Source organism: Lepus europaeus, chromosome 9 (genome assembly GCF_033115175.1).
Source record: "Lepus europaeus isolate LE1 chromosome 9, mLepTim1.pri, whole genome shotgun sequence".
Taxonomy (NCBI): Eukaryota; Metazoa; Chordata; class Mammalia; order Lagomorpha; family Leporidae; genus Lepus; species Lepus europaeus.
This window is the reverse complement of record NC_084835.1, coordinates 30,322,026-30,341,971: the sequence shown is the minus strand read 5'-3', so window position 1 is coordinate 30,341,971 and position 19,946 is coordinate 30,322,026. Positions and strand designations below refer to the sequence as shown.

Genomic DNA, 19,946 nt, shown 5'->3' with positions numbered 1-19,946 from the left:
GAACCTACACGTGGGGGTTTCGCTGCCTACACTTGATCGCAGTCAAAAGGCAGAGAAATGATGAGAAGATGAAGCCTTTAAGGAGAGCCTTAGTCCAATATGACCAACGTCCTCTTAAGGAGAACAAATCAGGACAGAAGAAGAGACACTGGAGGTGAACCCAGAGAGGAAAGTCTGTGTGGGAACACAGGGAGAGGTGGTCACCAGCAAGGCAAAGACGAGTCCTCAAGAGAGACCAAATCTGCTGAGACTTTGATCTTGGACTTCTGGTGTCCAGAACAGTGGGAAAACAAATTTCTGTTGTTTAAGTTACCCAGTCTGTGGCATTTTCTAGCAGCCCTAGCTGTTGTAAGTATTACATTGCCTTAAAAACACTGGTTTTGAGGAGGAAGAGTGATCAGTCATCATTGAGAAGCATCCTTGGGCTTCTAAAGTTTCTCAAGTCATAAGTTGGGGCTTTCAAAAAGGAGTCTTTCCATAAACTACAAAACAGAGACTAGCATTTGACTATAAATACTCACAAGAATCACTTCATGAATAGCGTCTTGTATTTTGGAAAAATGGTTCCAAATGAACTTGCTTATTACCAAACACTTGACTGAACTACATTACACAGAAGCATGGCAAGGATCCAACAGCATTTTCAAGTTAACAATGAATTATAAACAACTACATATTCTTTTTCTGGGCCTATCTCCAGAAGGCATTATTTAATTTGGAATTCATTTTTTGTATTCAAAAAAATGTTTAATAAATTGAGATTTTTTAATTGAAGCAGCAAATTCACATAAATGTATTTTAGGTGCTATATTTTTATTTTTAATAATTTATTGAGGTGAAGTTCACATGCCATAAAATTAAATAGTTTAAAGTTAACAGTTTGGTTACATTATTTATATTCCCAATGTTGTGCAACCACCACTTCTATCTAGGTATAAAATATTTCTAGTACTCCAAAGTAGAACTTCTTTTTTTATTTGACAGGTAGAGTTACAGACAGTGAGAGGGAAAGACAGAGAGAAAGGTCTTCCTTCCATTGGTTCACTCTTCAAATGGCCGCTATGGCTGGCACTGCACCGATCTGAAGCCAGGATCCAGGTGCTTCCTCCTGGTCTCCCATGTGGGTGCAGGGCCCAAACACTTGGGCCATCCTCCACTGCCCTCCCAGGCCACAGCAGAGAGCTGGATTAGGAAGAGGAGCAGCCGGGACTAGAACAGGTGCCCATATGGGATGCTGGCGCCGCAGGTGGAGGATTAACCAAGTGAGCCACTGCTCCGGCCCCGAACGTAGAACTTCTTAACTGCTAAGCAGTTTCTCTGCATTCCTATCTTCCCGCAGCTCCTCGCCACAATCAATATGTGTTCCCTCTATGGACTTATCTGTCTGGACATACATTTGAATGGAATCATACAATGTTTGTCCTTTGGCATCTGTTTTTTTCATGTAACACCTTGTTTTCAGTGTTCATCCATGTTGCAGCAGGTATCAGTACCTCATTCTTTTTATGGCTGAATAATATCCCATTTTATGTGCATACTACATTTTGTTTACCTGGTCATTTGCTCATGGACATTGGGCTTTTTTCATTTTTTTAGCTATTATTAATAGTGCCACTGTGAACATGCGTGTATGTATGCTTGTTTGATTCCCTATTTTCAATTCTTTTGGTATATACTAAAGGTGACATTTCTGGTTTATGTTATAATCTTATACTTAACTTTATTTTGAATTTGAGAGGTGGAGAGAGACAGAGAGAGCATCCATTTTCTGACCAATACTCCAAATGCTCACAACAGCTGTGGCTGAGCCAGGCTGAAGCCAGGAGCTGGGAACTCTATCAAGATCTCCCACATAGGTGACAAGAATCCAAGTACCTGAGCCATCACTTGCTGCTGCCCAGGAAGCTGGAATTAGGAGCAGAGCCAGGACTTGAATTCAGGCACTCTGATGTGGGTGTCTCAAGCAGTGTCTTAACCGCTAGGCCAAACACTGTCCCTAAGTTTAACTTTTTAATGAACCACAAAACTGTTTTCCAGAGTGGGTGCACCATTTTACATTCCACCAACAATGTTTAATGATTTCAGTTTATCCATATCTTTCACAATACCTATTCCTTTCTGTTTTTATTAGTGTCTTAACTGCTTAGTGTGCAGGGAGATCTCTTTGTGGTTTTGATTTGTATTTCCCTAAGGATCCTCAGGTTGAGCATCTTCTCATGTGCACATCGATCATTTGTATGTTTTCTTTGGAAATATGCCTATTTAAGTCTTTAGTTCATTTTAAAAAGATTTATTTTATTTTGTTTATTTGGAACGCAGAGTTACAGAGAGAGGGAGGAGGGGGAAAGAGAGAGAGAGGGAGAGAGGGAGAGAGGGAGAGAAGGGGAGAGAGAGAGAGAGAGAGAGAGAAAGATCTTCTATCTGCTGGCTTATTTCCCAAACAGCTGGAATGACCAGGCCTTGGCCAGGCTTAAGCCAGGAGTCAGGAGTTTCATCTAGGCTTCTCCGGTGTAGATGGCAGGGGCCCAAGCACTTGTACCATCTTTTGCTGCTTTCCCAGGCACATTAGCAGGGAATTGGACCAGAAATGGAGCAGCCAGAACACAAACCAGCATCCATATTGGCTGTTGTCCTTGCAGGTGGTTTAACCTTAATAACACTGGCTCAGATTTTGCTAATTTTTAATTGGGTTATTTCTTTATTTGTTTTTGAACTTGTAATCATTCTTCATATACTCTGCATGTGAAACCCTTATCAGATACATGATTTGTAACTATTTTCTCTCATCTTGCACATTGTCATTTCACTTTCTTTATGTTTTTTGATGCACAAAAATTTAAATTTTGAAGAAGTTCAAGTTATTTATTTATTTATTAATTATTTTCTTACTTGGGCTTTCAATGTCATAGCTATCTAATTCACAAAAAATGAATCAGTCTAAAGTGTGAGCAATTCGTTGGCATTAATTGTGTGCACAATGTGGTTGGTAGTACAATTACCACTCCTATCTAGTTATACATTCATTGTTAAATTAAAGGTCACAGCAGAGTAGGCATTTAGCCTTATGGTTAAGATGTCTGTGCCATGGCTCACTAGGCTAATCCTCCACCTGTGGCACTGGCACCCCGGGTTCTAGTCCCAGTTGGGGCGCCGGATTCTGTCCCGGTTGCTCCTCTTCCAGTCCAGCTCTCTGCTGTGGCCCAGGAGGGCAGTGGAGGATGGCCCAAGTCCTTGGGCCCTGCACCCTCATGGGAGACCAGGAGGAAGCACCTGGCTCCTGGCTTCGGATTGGCGCAGTGGGCCAGAATTTGCAGGCCGTAGCGGCCACTTGGGGGGGGTGAACCAATGGAAAAAGGAAGACTTTTCTCTCTGTTTCTCTCTCACTGTCTAACTCTGCCTGTCAAAAAAAGTCTGCATCCCATAGGGTAGTGCCTGGGTTTGAGGACTCCCTCCAGCTCCAGCTTCTTGCTAATGTGGACCCTGGAAGCTGTAGTCATGGCTCAAGTTATTGGGTTCCTGTCACCCACATGAGAGATCCAGGCCCAGTCATTGCAGGCATATGGGGAGTGAACCAGCACATGGGAGTTCTTTCACTTCTATCTGTTTCTCTGCGTATTTCAAATAAATAAATAAATTTTTAAAAGTCTTAATGATTTCTATATTTTCTTCTATATGTTTCTCCTTATATTTAAGTTGTTGCTTCATTTTGAATTAATTTTTATATATAAAAAAGATAAAGATCCAACTTTTTCCTTTTGTATATGGAAAGGCATTTTTTCCAGCACCATTTGTTGAAAAAATTGTTCTTTCCCCATCAGATGAACCCTTGTCAAAAATCATTTGGCCATAGATATATAGATTTATTTCTGAACTTCCATTTTTATTGATCGGTGTCTTTGTCTATCTTTATGTGAGTAGTATCATGCTTTTTTGATTACTATGGCTTTGTAGTATGTTTTGAAGTTGGAAAGTGTGAGTACTCCCGCTTTGTTCTTTTTTATCAAGATTGTTCTTGCTACTTGACCCCCTTGATTTATTTATTTCTGTTGAAAACATCATTGAGATTTTCATAGGGTTACATTGAATCTGTAGATTGCCTTGGTAGCATTTTCATCTTCTAATCCATGTATGTGTGATGTGTTTAACTTCATTTAAGTCTTCTTTAATTTCCTTTAGTAATACTTTATAGTTTCAGTGAGCAAGTCTCTTATCCTTGGTTAAAATTAGTATTAGGTATTTTATCCTTTTGGATAGTTTGGGTAGTTTTGTAATATAAGTGTTTGCATAATTTCCTTTTCACATTGTTCATGGCTTGTATATAGAAATTCAATGAAAATTTTTTTTGCATTGACTTTATATCCTGTGACTTTACTGAATTGATTTATTAGGTCTCTCAGCCTTTCTTGGTGGATTTTTGGGGATTTTTTTAATGTATGACATCATGTAATCTATGAGTACAGACAGTTTAATTACTTTCTTTTTCAATTTTTAAAAGATGTATTTATTTATTTGAACACCAGAGTTACAGCGAGAAAGGGAGCAAGAGATAGAAAGAGAGAGAGGAAGAGAGAGAGAGAGAGATATCTTCCATCTGCTGGTTCACTCCCCAAAAGGCCTCAATGGCCAGGGATGGGTCAGGCCAAATCCAGGAGCCAGGAGCTTCTTCCAGGTCCCTCACTTGGGCTCAGGGGCCCAAGCACTTGGACCATCTTCCACTGCTTCCCCAGGCCACTAGTAGGAGCTGGATTGGAATAGGAGCAGTCGGGATACAAACCAGTGCCTACATGGGATGCTGGTTCTGCATGCAGAGGCTTAACCTGCCACAGCCTCAGCCTCAGATTTTTCTCCTTTTTAAAAGTAAGCATTTACTGCTATAAATTTTCCTCTGAGTAATGCCTTGACTGCAGCTCAAAAATTTTGGAACTTTGTGCTTTTGTTTTCATTTGTCTGAACTGTTTTCTAATTTTACTCTTTGATTTATTCTTTGATGAATGTTTATTTAAGAGTATGCTGTTTTATTTCTACATATTAGTGAATTTTAATTTTCCCTCTGTTGTTGATTTTTAATTTTTTAAAGATTAAAAAATTTAGTAAAACTCTTCTTGTGGCCTAACATATGGTTTAGTCTGGAGAATCTTCCATATGCATTCAAGAATAATATGTAGGAGTCTTGGTGGGTGCTGAAGAGAACATTCCTGCTGTGCCAGAAACCTTTAAGAAAGTGGGGAGGAATTTCACAGAGCTGATCTTCAAGCACTTGAGAATGAAGTTTGCCCAAAATATGCTTTGAAAGGCAGGACTGTCACAAGGAATATAGGCAGATGTACAAAACTGAAATGCAGATGATGAAAATGGCAAGAAAATCTGGCAACTTGTATTTACCTGCAGAACCCAAATTGGCATTTGTCATCAGTGTCAGGGGTATCAATGGTGTGAGCCCTGAAGTCTGCAAAGTGTTACAGCTTCTTTGCCTCTGCCAGATCATCAATGGCACCTTTGTTAAACTCAACAAGACTTTGATTAACTTGCTGAGAATTGTAGAACCATTTATTCACGGTGGTACCCAAATATGAAGTCACTATATGAGCTAATTTTCGGGTCTGGCTATAGCAAAATCAGTAAGAAGGGACTTGCCATGACAGATAACACTCTCATTGCCTATTCTCTTAGTCAGTGTAGTGTCATTTGCATAAAGGATCTGATTTATGAGGTCTATACTGTTGGGAAACATTACAAGGAAGCAAATAACTTCCTGTGGCTCTTCAAATTATCTTCTCCATGAGGTGGGATGAAGAAAAAGACCACTCATTTTGTAGAGGGTGTAGATGCTGGCAACAGGGAAGACCAGATCAAATAGCTTGTTAGAGGGATGAACTAAAGTGTTTACTGTGTTATTTTTGTAATCTAGTCAGGTAATAAACAGTGACTACATTCAAACTGAAAAAAAAAAAGAATAATTAATCTGTCATTGTTTAGTAGAATAGTCTGCGTATGTCTGTTAGGTATAGTTGATTTAGTGCCTGTGTCCAATAGCCCAATGTCTAGGTTTCTGTGAGGATAGTTTCTGTCTATTACCTTTTTTCTTTGAATGGACCATTTACTCTTTCTCTGTATGCCTTGCGCCATTTTGTTTAAAACTGGATATTTGAATATTATATTATGGTAACTCTAGAAATCATATTCTCTCTCTTTCCTAGGATTTATTGCTTTTGATTTCTTTTTCTAAAAATTTGTTTATTTATTTGAAAGGTAGAGAGAGAGAGAGAGAGAGAGACAGACAGACATACACACACAGAATATCTTTCATCTGCTTCTTCATTCCCCCAAATGGCCATAACAGTTGGGAATGAGGTCAGGCTGAAACCAGGAGCCAAAAACTCCATTCTGGTCTCCCATGTGGGTGGCAGGGGCCCAAGCACTTGGGCCATCATCTGCTGCTTTCCTAGGTTCATTAGTGAATTGGAAGTGGAGCAGCTAGGACTCGAACTGGCCCTCATATGGGATGCTGGCATTGCAGGATGCAGCTTAACTTGCTGCCCCACAGTGGCATCCCCAGCTGCTCTTGATGTAAAAGACTGTAATCACACGTTTGTTTAATGACTATTGTATACGATTTTAACAGAAACTGTGTTCCTTTTACTGTATGCTAACTGAAGTTTCTGTTTCTTTAGCTTTTATTCACGTAACATTTTGACAGACACTTCTTAGAACAACAGGAACTTTTAAAAAAGGCAAAGAAAAATAAAGAAAAACCAAAACCAAAAAGCAACAAATAAACACACAAAACTCTCAGCCTTTGCAGTTTGCCCTGCACTCCTTCAACACATAGGCCTTTTGCAACTCTGTCTTAGCTTTCATTTCCCACTTGCACTCAGCCTAGAGATCAACCAAAGGTTAAAATATACTGTCTTCTCCTGTGTTCTGCCCTTAGCACTCATGTGCCTTTATAATTTTCCAGTGTGTGCAGGCCATTTTGAATGCCCTAATTTCCCAAAGAAACTTTCTTTTAAAAAAAAAAGATTTATTTTATTTATTTGAAAGAGTTACACAGAGAGAGAAGGAGAGGCAGAGAGAGGGAGAGAGAGAGAGAGAGGTCTTCCATTCGCTGGTTCATTCCCAGTGGATTCATTGGCAGAGCTGATCCAAAGCCGGAGCCAAGAGCCTCCTCCAGGTCTCCCAAGAGGGTGTAGGGACCCAAGGACTTGGATCATCTTCTACTGCTTGCCCAGGCCATAACAGAGAGCTGGATCAGAAGTGGAACAGCTAGGACTTGAATTGGCACCCATATGGGATGCCGGCACTGCAGGTGGCGGCTTTACCCACTACGCCACAGTGCCTGCCTCCCAAAGAAACTTTCTTCCCACCTTTCTTCCCTGGCTTTAGGCAGTTGCATATACCAACCGTCATTTTCTGCCCTAGTCTGTGATGAGTTTTTTGTTTGTGGTATTTCACAGGGACAAATGCCCATCACTCTCTGCCTGAGTGAGTTCCAAGTTGGGCAAAACAGAGATGAGCACCCTGCAGCAGTCCTGGACCCAGACATGTTAGATTACATAAACCCAGTAAGTAGCAAATAAGGTTTGCCCTGCTTCCTCCAGAACCGAGTACCAAGGTCCCATGCTGGGAGTACAAACCTCATCTTCAAGCTCAGCATGAGCCAAGGAGGGAGTGGGGTACGGGCAGGTCTTTCCCACTGGTTTTTATTTGCTTTTTCTTGATTCACTGTTTGGTTGCTATAAACCTTTGACTATTTTCTTGAGTTCTGACCCAGTTGGTTCTGAGAGTTGCTGCTTTATTATTATTTTTTTAATGTTCTGCTGAGAGACTGGCATTTGGAACTGCCCGACCTGCCATATTGCTGAGGTCACTTCATGAAAAATATTTTTAATTAATCATTAAAACAAGTCATGTACCTAACATCTAAGTTCAAATGTCCCCAATATTTGGACCATTTTCTTACTACTGTGGTTCTCCTTTCTTCTTTTCTGAGGCTGTTGATGATATCTTTCAGATATCTGATCTAATATTGGAACCCAACAGTGATATTATAATGATAATGGGCATTTGCTATGTACCAGACCCTGGCGGAGTACTTTATTTGCCGTATTTAATTCAATCCTCATAACAATTCCACCACAAGGGAACTATTATAGTTCCTATTCCATCAGTATACTCTGAAGCTCAGGGAGGTTGAGCCAGCCAGTGGCAAATGTGAGATTTAAAGTGAAGTCTGATGATACAGTTTATACTTTTCTTTAAGGTTAGACTTGTTCCTGGGGCAGCTGTGACTCATCAGTGCTTGGATCTTGTTCACTCTCCCATCTGAATGTTTACTGATTCTCTTTCCACCATGGTGGTTTCTAGGCCAAGGGAAAGACCAGACTCAGGACAGAATGGAGTACAGCATCTGCTCAATTCTATAACCTTGATGTTTGGTTGACTTTGATATTTTTTTTTCTCTGCTTCCTTCCTCTCTTATCTTTTCTCTACCTCTTGTAGGTTATTTTTCCAGTTCATAAGACCAGGGCAATGTCTGTAGGGGAAGTCGAGCAGCAATCTTTGGATGTAGTTTGGAAAACTTTTGAAAACTCTCAGTGCCTAAGAATTGCAGTCCTAGCGGTCTGTCATATAGGGAAATTTTAAAATAAAACATGCTAAGTCAAGATATTTTATTCTGGGGTTGATGTTGTGAAGCAGTTGGGTTAAGCTGCAGTCTGCAATGCCAGCACCCATATTGAGGACCAGTGAGTATTGATTGCTCTGCTTCCAATCCAGAGCTCTGCTAATGCACCTGCGAAGGCAGCAGAAGATGGCTCAAGTACCTGGACCCATGCCACCCATGTGGAATACCAGGATGGTGTTCCTGGTCTTATTTATTTGAAATGCAGAGTAATGGAGGAAGAGAAAGGAGAGAAGAAAGAAGAGAGAAGGGAGAAGGAGAAGAGAGAAGAGAGGGAGAGATAGAGAGAGTGCCAGGGCTTCTATCTGTGGGTTCATTCTCAAAACCCACTATGGCCTGGGCTGGGCCAGGCCCAAGCCAGGAGCTAGGAACTCAGTCCAGGTTTTTTATGTGGTTGGCAAGAATCCAAGCACTTGAGTCATTACTGCTATCTCTCAAGGTCTATATTAGCAGGAAGCTGGAGTCAGGAACTGGAGCCAGGGATTACATCCTGGTTCTTTGATGTAGGATGCCAGACCAAACACATATCTTTAGAGCTCTGACCTCATGTTTGGAATTTAAGTATGTGCCTCTTGGTAGCTTGTGGACTCCCAAGCCACTGTTCAGGGTGCTTCTGCTTCAGAATTTGCTGCTTCTGTCACACCCACAGACAAGGATGGCATCATTTCCTAATGAATCCTTGCAGTCAAAAAGGTACATCTGAGTGGATTGCTCTGTATGATACTCTTATTCATGCTGCCGCCAAAGCCAACCAACCCTCTGTGTGTTTATCTGCAGGTGGAAGAGATGTAGCTTGGGCTGAGATGCCAGCGTGATGGTTTTTGTTGTTACTCTCAGTCTCAACCTAAGCCTCGGTGATTCCTCAAAGAGAAGTGTGTCCTCCCTCTGCTTTATGCTTAGGGAAGAATACTCTCTGTTGGACTGGTTGGCTGGGGTATATTTTACTACATTATCATGTACTGCCAGTTCCTGTGGGCTGAAACTTCTCACTGGAAAGGATGGAAGCATAGAAAAGGTTCTGGCTGCCTCTTGGATCTAAATTGAAAGTTTTCTTTCGACTGGCGCTGCTGTTCACTATGATAATCCTCCTCTTGCGGCGCCGGCATCCCGGGTTCTAGTCCCGGTTGTTCCTCTTCCTGTCCAGCTCTCTGCTATGGCCCAGGAGTGCAGTGGAGGATGGCCCATGTGCTTGGGCCCTGCACCCCATGGGAGACCAGGAAGAAGCACCTGGCTCCTGGCTTCGGGTTGGCAGGGTGTGCTGACCATAGCAGCCATTTGGGGGGTGAACCAACAGAAGGAAGACCTTTCTCTCTGTTTCTCTCTCTCTGTCTAACTCTGCCTGTCAAAAAAAAAAAAAAAAAAAAAAAAAGAAAGAAAGTTTTCTTTCAGCCGACTTCTGGTGCAGATGTCAGCACTCATGGCTCTACTTGTATGCATGATAATCCTTCTTGGGGGCCTCATTACCCCTTCTCCTTATCTCCATGACTTTGACCAGAGCCAGCACTGAGTTGGGCAAGGACACCAAAATATGGACTAGACTTGTATCCTAGAGAAAAGCATGATTTGAATTTGGTTTAAAATTTGTCTTCTATCTGGTGTAACATTAAACCAGCAACTACTTATGGCAAATGACACACATGCATGATCTAATGAGAAGATATAGTTCCTTAATGATTCCTACATCTCAGTGATGTGCCCTTTGAAAGTGGAGATACTCAAATTTTGCGTGGAGTGAGAAATATGGATGGAAAGAATCCTCATCTTTGGATTCATGCCTAGGCTCCGAGTGTAGCCATAGCCACTCTGAAATGTCCACCCATACTGTAAAAAGAATTTTCATCTGTGTCATTACTTCCTCACTCTGTTTATTATTGTGCTATTGGGTGCAAAGTCATTCTATACATGTTCTCTTGAACTTAGGCTACCAGATCAATTTGAATACCTGAACTTAAAAGGAGTAGGGCCGGCGCTGTGGCTCAACAGGCTAATCCTCCACCTTGCGGCGCCTGCACACCGGATTCTAGTCCTGGTCGGGGCGCCAGATTCTGTCCCTGTTGCCCCTCTTCCAGGCCAGCTCTCTGCTATGGCCCAGGAGTGCAGTGGAGGATGGCCCAAGTGCTTGGGCCCTGCACGCCATGGGAGACCAGGAGAAGCACCTGGCTCCTGGCTTCGGATCGGCGCGGTGCACCGGCTGCGGTGGCCATTGGAGGGTGAACCAACGGCAAAGGAAGACCTTTCTCTCTGTCTCTCTCTCTCACTGTCCACTATGCCTGTCAAAAAAAAAAAGGAGTAGGGACTTTCATTTTAATCCAAGCAGGATTTTCTGGTTGCATGCAGCAAATATAGCGAATTCTGGCCAATTTAAACAAAACTCAAAATCAATACCAGGTTTTAATGGAAAGATAGGAAGTGGCTCAAGGGATTGAAACCCAAACAGGTCCTGGAAGCCAGGATCAGGAATTAAGAACATCAGGAGGCACCATTTGAATGATTGCATTTGAACTTTCTATCCTTGCATTTTATAGCTCATAATTCAGATTCTGAGAAAACAATATGCTAATTGGTCTTGCTTATTGCACACGACCAACTCTGGGTGATGTGAGATTGCAACTGATAGTCTACCAAGACTGCATATGCAAAGGAAAATCAGGGTAGAATGCTCAGATCCTTATTTACTCCCTGTCCGAGGCAATTTGGGCTGCTGTGACAAAGCACCACAGATTGTGTAGCTTAGAAACCCCAGAAATTTATTTTTCATAGTTTTAGTGTTGAATCTGAAACTCCAAGATGAGATTGGTTGCATGATGGGATTCTGTTGAGGGCCCTCCTTTAGGTTGCAGACTGCAGACTTCTCTTTGTATCCTTATAAGGTAAATAAAGAACTAGCAAGCTCTTTGATTTTTTAAAAAGATTTATTTCTTTATTTCGAAGGCAGAGTTAAAGAGAGGCAGAGGCAGAGAGAGAGAGACACAGAGAGAGAAATCTTCCATCCACTGGTTCACTCCCCAAATGGCTACAACGATCAGAGCTGTGCTGATCTGAAGCCAGGAGCCAGGATCTTCTTCTTTGTCTCCCATGCGGATGCAGATGACCAAGCACTTGGGCCATCCTCCACTGCCTTCCCAGGCCAGAGCAGAGAGCTGGATTTGAAGAGGAGCAGCCAGAATCAAACCAGCACCCTTATGGGATGCTGGCACTGCAGGTGGTGGCTTTCCTGCTATGCCACAGTGCCAGTCCCTCTAATCTCTTTTTATAAGGGCATGAGTCAAAGCCATCCTTGTGACCTAATCACCTCTGGAAGCCTCCACCTCTAAATAAATCATTTTTTGAGTAAAGACTTTTGACTTTTTTTTTTATTTGACAGGTAGAGTTATAGACAGTGAGAGAGAGAGAGAGAGAGAGAGAGAGAGAGAGAAAGGACTTCCTTCCGTTGGTTTACTCCCCAAATGGCTGCAATGGCCGGAACTGCGCGGATCCGAAGCCAGGAGCCAGGAGCTTCCTCCTGGTCTCCCATGTGGGTGCAGGGGCCCAAGCACTTGGGCCATCCTCCACTGCCTTCCCGGGGCACAGCAGAGAGCTGGACTGGAAGAGGAGCATCCGGGACTAGAACTGGCACCCATATGGGATACCGGTGCCGCAGGTGGAGAATTAGCTAAGTGAGCCACGGCGCCGGCCCTTGACTTTTGAATTTTAGCAGAATGCAATCATTCCATCCATAGTCCCTGTTCTTCCCTTGTGTCTCTGAATGCAGATGGATGAGCAGGCCAAGGAGTCTTGTGCAATTTCTTCCCCAGAAGCATTTACTCTGAAGACCAATGTGTTAGGAGAGATGTGGATGGTATCCTTCTGCCCTTGGAGCTGGAACCCAGGTTTTGGTCAAAATATCTGCTTCCATTACTTTCTTCCAGAATAGATTGTATTTTGAAAACTGGTTCTTTTATTTATTATAGGCCTAAAATATTAAACCAATATGTTAAAGTATATTTTCAGGATTCCAGCATTCTTCAAAGCTTCAGAAAAGTTTTTTTCCAAATCTGAGCACTAAAATATCAAGAAGGAAATCACCTAAGCTCAGTAATGCCCAGAGAAATTATTATGCACAAGCAACTTGTTAGAGAAAGAGGAATGTGATTTCAAATCAGATGCACAGAAAAAGTGGAAATGATAAATATAGAAAGTAGAATCTAGTAATCACAATCCCATAGTGTCCTGATCAGTTGTTTCTTATTCATTTATTCATTCCTTAAATATTTATCAAGTACTTATTCTGTGCTAGGAATTACACTGGGGTTCTGGGGGTGGACACAATCCCTGCCCATGTAGAGTTTGGTAGGGGTCACATTCCGGGGTGTATTCATTTAGAATACAACTTATAGCTGGAACATTCAGATGTTTCCAATATACATGTCATGATGATGCCAAAGTCCACTGGAGAGTCCATAATAAAACTCATTTTTCACTTTTAGGAATGAAGACATAGTCTGTATTTCTCCAATTTTTTTCCCACCGTTTCACACATACTTCCATTTTTCTCTATTTTTTTCTTTTTCTTTTAAATTAAGTAGACAAAATTTCTGAACATTGGGGTACTAATCTGCTACCTTTAATTTGTAGTAAGTTTAATGCTTTCAAGGAATTACAGTAGGGTTTTCCATTAAACAATGCAGCCTTTCCTAAAGCATGATGATCATGTTTAGGTTGAGGTTGTTTTTTTCTTTAGATATGTCAGACTAGCTGACACATGCTCCACGTTGTTCACAAAGAGGCAGCAGGAAGTTTTTGGAGCAATAAATACAGCAAGTAAAATAAAAGGTTTGTAGGCCTCCTCCTTTAGCCACTGGCTGAACTGCCCAGCAGATGGCTGCTGGGCAGGGGAGCACAAATGAGTAACACCTGCTGAACTGAGTGCTCTGTGAGGACAGAGATTGCCTCTGCCGTGGTCACTGTTGGAATTCCCAGCACTGAACACTGGCCAGCAGAGAGCTGGCACTCAGTATGTGTTTGTTACTTGAATGAGTAGAAATAAAACAAGAGAAGAGAAATTGTAATCTTCTTGCATGGCTTATTTATTTACCATATTTTTATTAAACATTTTTAACAGATGCATAAAACTTATACATATTTGTACAGGTCCTATGTAAGGTTTTCAGTACCTCTATACACTGAGTAATGTTCAGTCAGGGTAAACAAATTCATCTGCTTAAATATTAAACGTTTCTATATGGTGAAAACTTTCAAAATCCTGTGTTCTAGTGTTTTTAATATGGAAATAGACACTACATTAATGTCTCTAAATTCATCTTCTGTTGAATAGAACTTCAGAACTTCTTATTCCTGTCTAACTATAACTTAGTACCCGTCCCTTCCATACATCTTTGCTCCCTAGCCTCTGATAACCACCATTATATTTTTAACTTTTTTGAGATCTTCTTCTTCTTCTTTTTTTTTTTAATTTTTGACAGGCAGAGTGGACAGTGAGAGAGAGAGACAGAGAGAAAGGTCTTCCTTTTGCCGTTGGTTCACCCTCCAATGGCCGCCGCGGTAGGCGCGCTGCGGCCGGCGCACCGCGCTGATCCAATGGCAGGAGCCGTGTGCTTATCCTGGTCTCCCATGGGGTGCAGGGCCCAAGGACTTGGGCCATCCTCCACTGCACTCCCTGGTCACAGCAGAGAGCTGGCCTGGAAGAGGGGCAACCGGGACAGGATCAGTGCCCTGACTGGGACTAGAACCCGGTGTGCCGGCACCACAAGGCGGAGGATTAGCCTAGTAAGCTGCGGCGCCGGCCGAGATCTTCTTTCTTTACACTCCATACGTAAGTGAGATCATGCAATACTTGTCTTACGGTGCTTGGCTTATTTCGTTTAATATAATGACCTCCAGGTTCCTCCATGTTGTTGCAAATGACAAGATTTCATCTTTTTTATGGCTGTGTATTATTTCATTGTGGAAACGTACATTTTATTTATCTACTGGTTAGTGGGTAGACATTTAGTTTGTTTCAATTTCTTTGCTATTGTGAGTAGTGCTGCAGTAAATATAGGAGTGCAGATGTTTCTTTGACAGTGTAATTTAATTCCTTTGGATGTAACCCAGAAGTGGGATAGCCAGGTTGTATGATAAACCCATTTTTGGTTTTTAAGGAACCTCCGTATTGTTTTACAAAATGGCTGTAGTAATTTGCATGCCCACCAACAGTGTGCAGGGTTCCCTTTTCTCTACATCCACATCAGTATTTGTCATCTTTCATCTTTTTGGTGAAAAAAAAAAAAAGCCAGTCTAACCAGAGTGAAGTGATATCTCATTGTGGTTTTGACTTTCATTTCCCTGATGATTAATGACACTGAGCACTTTTTCATGTTGCTGTCGGCCATTTGGGAAAGGTCCTTTGAGAAGGGTCTGTTTAGATCTACTATCTATTTTTAAATTGAATTTCTTATTTATTTTTTTTCGAGTTGCTTGAATTCCCTATATATTCTAGTTATTAACTCCTCAGTTTGTTGATTGTTTCCTTTACTGTGCTGACCTTTTAGTTGGATAAAAATCTCAATTTTTAAATTTTGCTTTTTGTACTTTTAGGATCTGATTTTAAAAATCTTTTCCCATTCCAATGTCTTTTAATTTTTTAAAGATTTATTTATTTATTTGAAATACAGAGTTACAGCCGCAAGGCAGAGGCAGAGAGAGAGAGAGAGAGAGAGAGGTCTTCCATCCAGTGGTTCACTCCCCAAATGGCTGTAATGCCTGGAGCTGCACCAATCCGAAGCCAGGAGCCAGAAGCTTCTTCCTGGTCTCCCATGTGGGTGCAGGGGCCCAAGGACTTGGGCCATCTTCTACTGCTTTCCTAGGCCATAGCAGAGAGCTGGATTGGAAGTGGAGCAGCCAGGACTCAAACCAGCGCCCACATGGGATGCTGACACTGCAGGTGGTGGCTTCACCCTCTATGCCACAGCGCCAGCCCCTCCAGTGCCTTAAAGTTCCCTGGATTAAAATCAGACGATGTTTACTGCTCTTTTGCATAAGTTGTTGATCCTGAATTACATTTGATATATTCAAAACCCAGGACCCAATAAAAGTAGAATTTGGGTTCCTGGAGACACTCATTTTTCTGAGAAGTGGCCCTGGATGCTTTTATATTTACATTTAAAGTAAGAATCAATGCCTGCTTAGCCAGCATTAGCCAATTTAGTGAAAAATTATTCTTGATTATGCATTAAATTTTATTTATAGAAGATTGAGATTAATCTATGTATACTTAGAATTTAATATTTTTGGATAACTTTTAGTATTTCAGTCATTTCACTAATTAAGAAAGCTTTCTGCAAGTGGTGAGCTTAAAGGAATTTTTCCTATAATCAGTAATGGTTGGGTTTCATATCACCAATTTTAATTGATTGGTTTGCCTGCAGTGCCAGTATGAAAAAGATTCTGAGGCCATGCCTGAACTTTCCAGTGAAGGGTACCACATGTAATAGATTATCAGTGTCTGTTGGCTAATACAAGTGGGATGATAGCACATGTCTTTTTTTTTTTTTTTGACAGGAAGAGTGGACAGTGAGAAAGAGAGAGACAGAGAGAAAGGTCTTCCTTTTCCATTGGTTCACCCTCCAAATGGCTGCCATGGCCGGTGCGCTGCATCCGGCGTGCTACGCCGATCCGAAGCCAGGAGCCAGGTGTTTATCCTGGTCTCCCATGCGGGTGCAGGGCCCAAGCACCTGGGCCATCCTCCACTGCACTCCCAGGCCACAGCAGAGAGCTGGACTGGAAGAGGAGCAACCAGGACAGAATCCGGCGCCCTGACCGGGACTAGAACCCAGGGTGCCGATGCCGCAGGCATTGTGGAATTCAGTCTCCTGGCTTCCTGTTCTGTGATGTGATCTTTCCCTCTTCTCCATACTCTACCACTGCCCTCTACCATGAAGTGAGGCATATGAAGGGGTCCTTGCCAGAGCCTGTGCCATGCAATTTAGACTTTCAGGTTCCAAAATAGTGAGGTAAACAAATATCATTCCTTTATGAAGTTACCCTGCCTTAGGTATTCTATTACAGTGACAAAAAGGGCTAGTCCACCTACTTCATAGTTGATAATGAGTGTATATAAAAAGCGCCTGACACAGAAGTGTCAGTTTTTATAGAAGTGTACATTTAACATTATCCTCTAATGTTAAATTATACTTTATTTATTTATTTATTTTTAAAGATTTATTTATTTATTTATTTGAAAGAGTTACACAGAGAGAGAAGAGGCAGAGAGAGAGAGAGAGAGAGAGAGATCGATCTTCCATCCAGTGGTTCATTCCCCAATTGGCCGCAATGGGGGGAGCTGTGCTGATCCGAAGCCAGGAGCCAGGAGCTTCTTCCGAGTCTCCCACGTGGGCGCAGGGGCCCAAGGACTTGGGCCATTTTCCATTGCTTTCCCAGACCATAGCAGAGAGCTGGATCGGAAGTGGAGCAGGTGGGACTTGAACTGGCGCCCATATGGTATGTAAGTATTGCAGGTGGCAGCTTTACCTGCTACACCACAGCCCCAGCCACATCCTTTAGTTTCTTAATATGTTATTTGGCAAACATTTTTGGATGTCTGTCTATTCTAGATGATCCATGAGTGTGAACTATTGCTGAATTTATGATAATTTAGGTAAGCACATGATTCCCCTGCACTAGTTGGCCCAACTCAGGACTCCAAGAGCCGATAGCCTCTGCACCAGTGTTGGAGAGTAAGATGAGACTAGACTGCAGCAGCCCAAGCCACTGGCAAAAAAGCTATAGGAAATTAGAGGGAATCTGGCTTGGCGTTCTGTGGGGGGATAGTGTACCTGCCAAACTAGAGGTGAAAAAGCAAAGAGGGGGCACATTTTCTCTTGCCCCTATCACCCTGCAGCAGTGTATTATAACAAGCTGATCAAGAGAAGATGCCATATTGGACATGCATAACAGCTGCACCAGCTTGTGTCCATGCCCAGCAAGCAGCCAAGCAGAGACTCTCCTGAGTCTGGTGGGGAGGACAGATAGTTCTGGGTGCTTGTGACTGTGGGAGGCTTGTGTGCTGGAACTGTGAAAACACTGAGGCTGTGTAGGGGGACTCAGATTAAGGCTGGGACTTAGGGCAGTCACTCTGGGAGGTTCCACACCATCAGGGCTCCCTGGTTATCTGGTGAGGAACATTGCTGGGGAATCTGAGCTTACACTGAGGACTGCACAAATCCTTTGTCTGGTCCTTGTGGCACTTGTCTCATTTGAAAAGAGGAGCTCAGCTGAGTCTACACCAGCAGTCAAGAACAAACCTCTCCTCTGATTAAAATAAAAATGATGAGATTTACTACACCAAACCTGGGTGTCTCACCTCAGATACCATGGAGAACTGAACAGAGCTCCTTGGCCACACTCACCACATGCCTCTAGATATTCCCTGAAAGCAGGCACTCCACTATCTACTCAGACATAGCCCAAAGATAAAAGCCACCACAGTGAAAAAACAAAGAAACCAATGAGTATCTCCACAAATGCCAAATAACAAATGCACCAATTCAAGAAACAAGAATAAGGAAGACAATATTATGCCCCTAAAAGAACAAAACACTTCAATATTAGATTGTGAAGATGTTGAGATGGAAGAAATGCCAGAAATGGAATTCAAAAAAATGATCATAGGATTACTTAGAAGTAATCAGAAGCAAATGCAAGAACTAATGAAATCCATAAATGACATGAAAGAAAATTTCTCCCACAAAATTGAGATCTTAAAGAGAAATTAAAATGAAGTGAAGACTTCAATAGAACTAATAAAAAAGTGCAGTGGAAGCCTTAGCAACAGAATCAGTGAAGCAAAAAAAAAGAATATGTGACTTACAAGACAAAGCACAGGAAATTATACAGTCAGATCAGACACAAAAAGAAGAAATTAGAAAACTAAAAAATACTGTTGGTGATTTACAGGATTCTATCAAATGACCCAACATATGGGTTCTAGGAGTTACTGAAGGTATGGAAAGAGAGAAAAGATTAGAAGGTCTTTTTAATGAAATATTAACAGAAAATTTACCCAATTTGGAGGAAGAAAGGGACATCTAAGTACAGGAAGCACATAGAGCTCCTAATAGACATGACCAGAAAAGATCTTCACCATGACACGTTGTAATCAAACTCTTCACATTAAAATATAAAGAAAAGATTCTGAGATGTGCATGAAACACCAGATTACTTTCAGAGGATACCCAATTAGACTCACAGTGGACTTCTCATCAGAAACCCTACAAGCTAGGAGAGAATAGTGAGATATATTCCACGTCTTACGGGAAAAGAACCATCAATCCAGAATACTATACTCTGCAAAGCTCTCACTTATGAATGAAGGTGAAATAAAGACATTTTGTGACAAACGGATATAGAAAAAATTTGTCACCACCCATACAGCCCTGCAGAAGATGCTTAAGGATGTGCTACACAAAGAAACAAAGAGACATGGTCATCACTACAGAAGAAAGTAAAGGAAAGAAACCTCCCAGTAAAAGTACAAAGGAAATCCAAAGTAAAAAATAAGAATATTTATGGAAAAATGGCAGAGCAAAGTCATTACTTATCAATAGTCTCCTTGAATGTAAATGGCCTCAACTCTCCAGTGAAAAGACAGGGACTGGCTGAATGGATTAAAAACCAAAACCCATCTAGTTGCTGCCTACAAGAAACACATCAACACACCAACAAAGATGCATGCAGCCTGAAAGTAAAAGGATGGAAAAAGATATTCCATGCCAACAGAAACAAAAAAAGAGCTGGTGTAGCCATCCTAATATCAGACACAATAGAATTTAACACAAAAAATGTTAGACAAGGAAGAGCACTATGTAATGATTAAGGGATCAATTCAACAGGAAGATGCAACTATTATAAATGTATATGCACCTAATTACAGGGTACCTGGCTATTTAAAAGAAATGTTAAGGAGTCTAAAGGGAGACATAGACTCAAATACAATAGCAAAGGGGGATTTCACTTTCAGCAATGGACAGATCAACCAGACAGAAAAGAAGCAAGGAAACAGCAGAGTTAATTGACACTATAGACCAAATGGACCTAACAGATATGTACAGAACTTTTTATCTTACAGTTGCAGAATACACATTCTTCTCAGCAGTGCACGGAACTTTCTCTAGAATTGACCACATGCTAGGCAATAAAGCAAGCCTCAGCAAATTAAAAAAATCAAAAGCATACTATGCATCTTCTCAGACCACAGTGGGATGAAGTTAGAAATCAGCAACTCGAGAAT

At 41.7% G+C, this 19,946-nt stretch overlaps 1 pseudogene; it reads left to right on the top strand.

The window, feature by feature from the left end:
- Positions 1-5,197: 5,197 nt before the first annotated feature.
- Positions 5,198-5,878, top strand: LOC133766501 (large ribosomal subunit protein uL30-like; annotated as a pseudogene).
- The last annotated feature ends 14,068 nt before the right edge of the window (positions 5,879-19,946 follow it).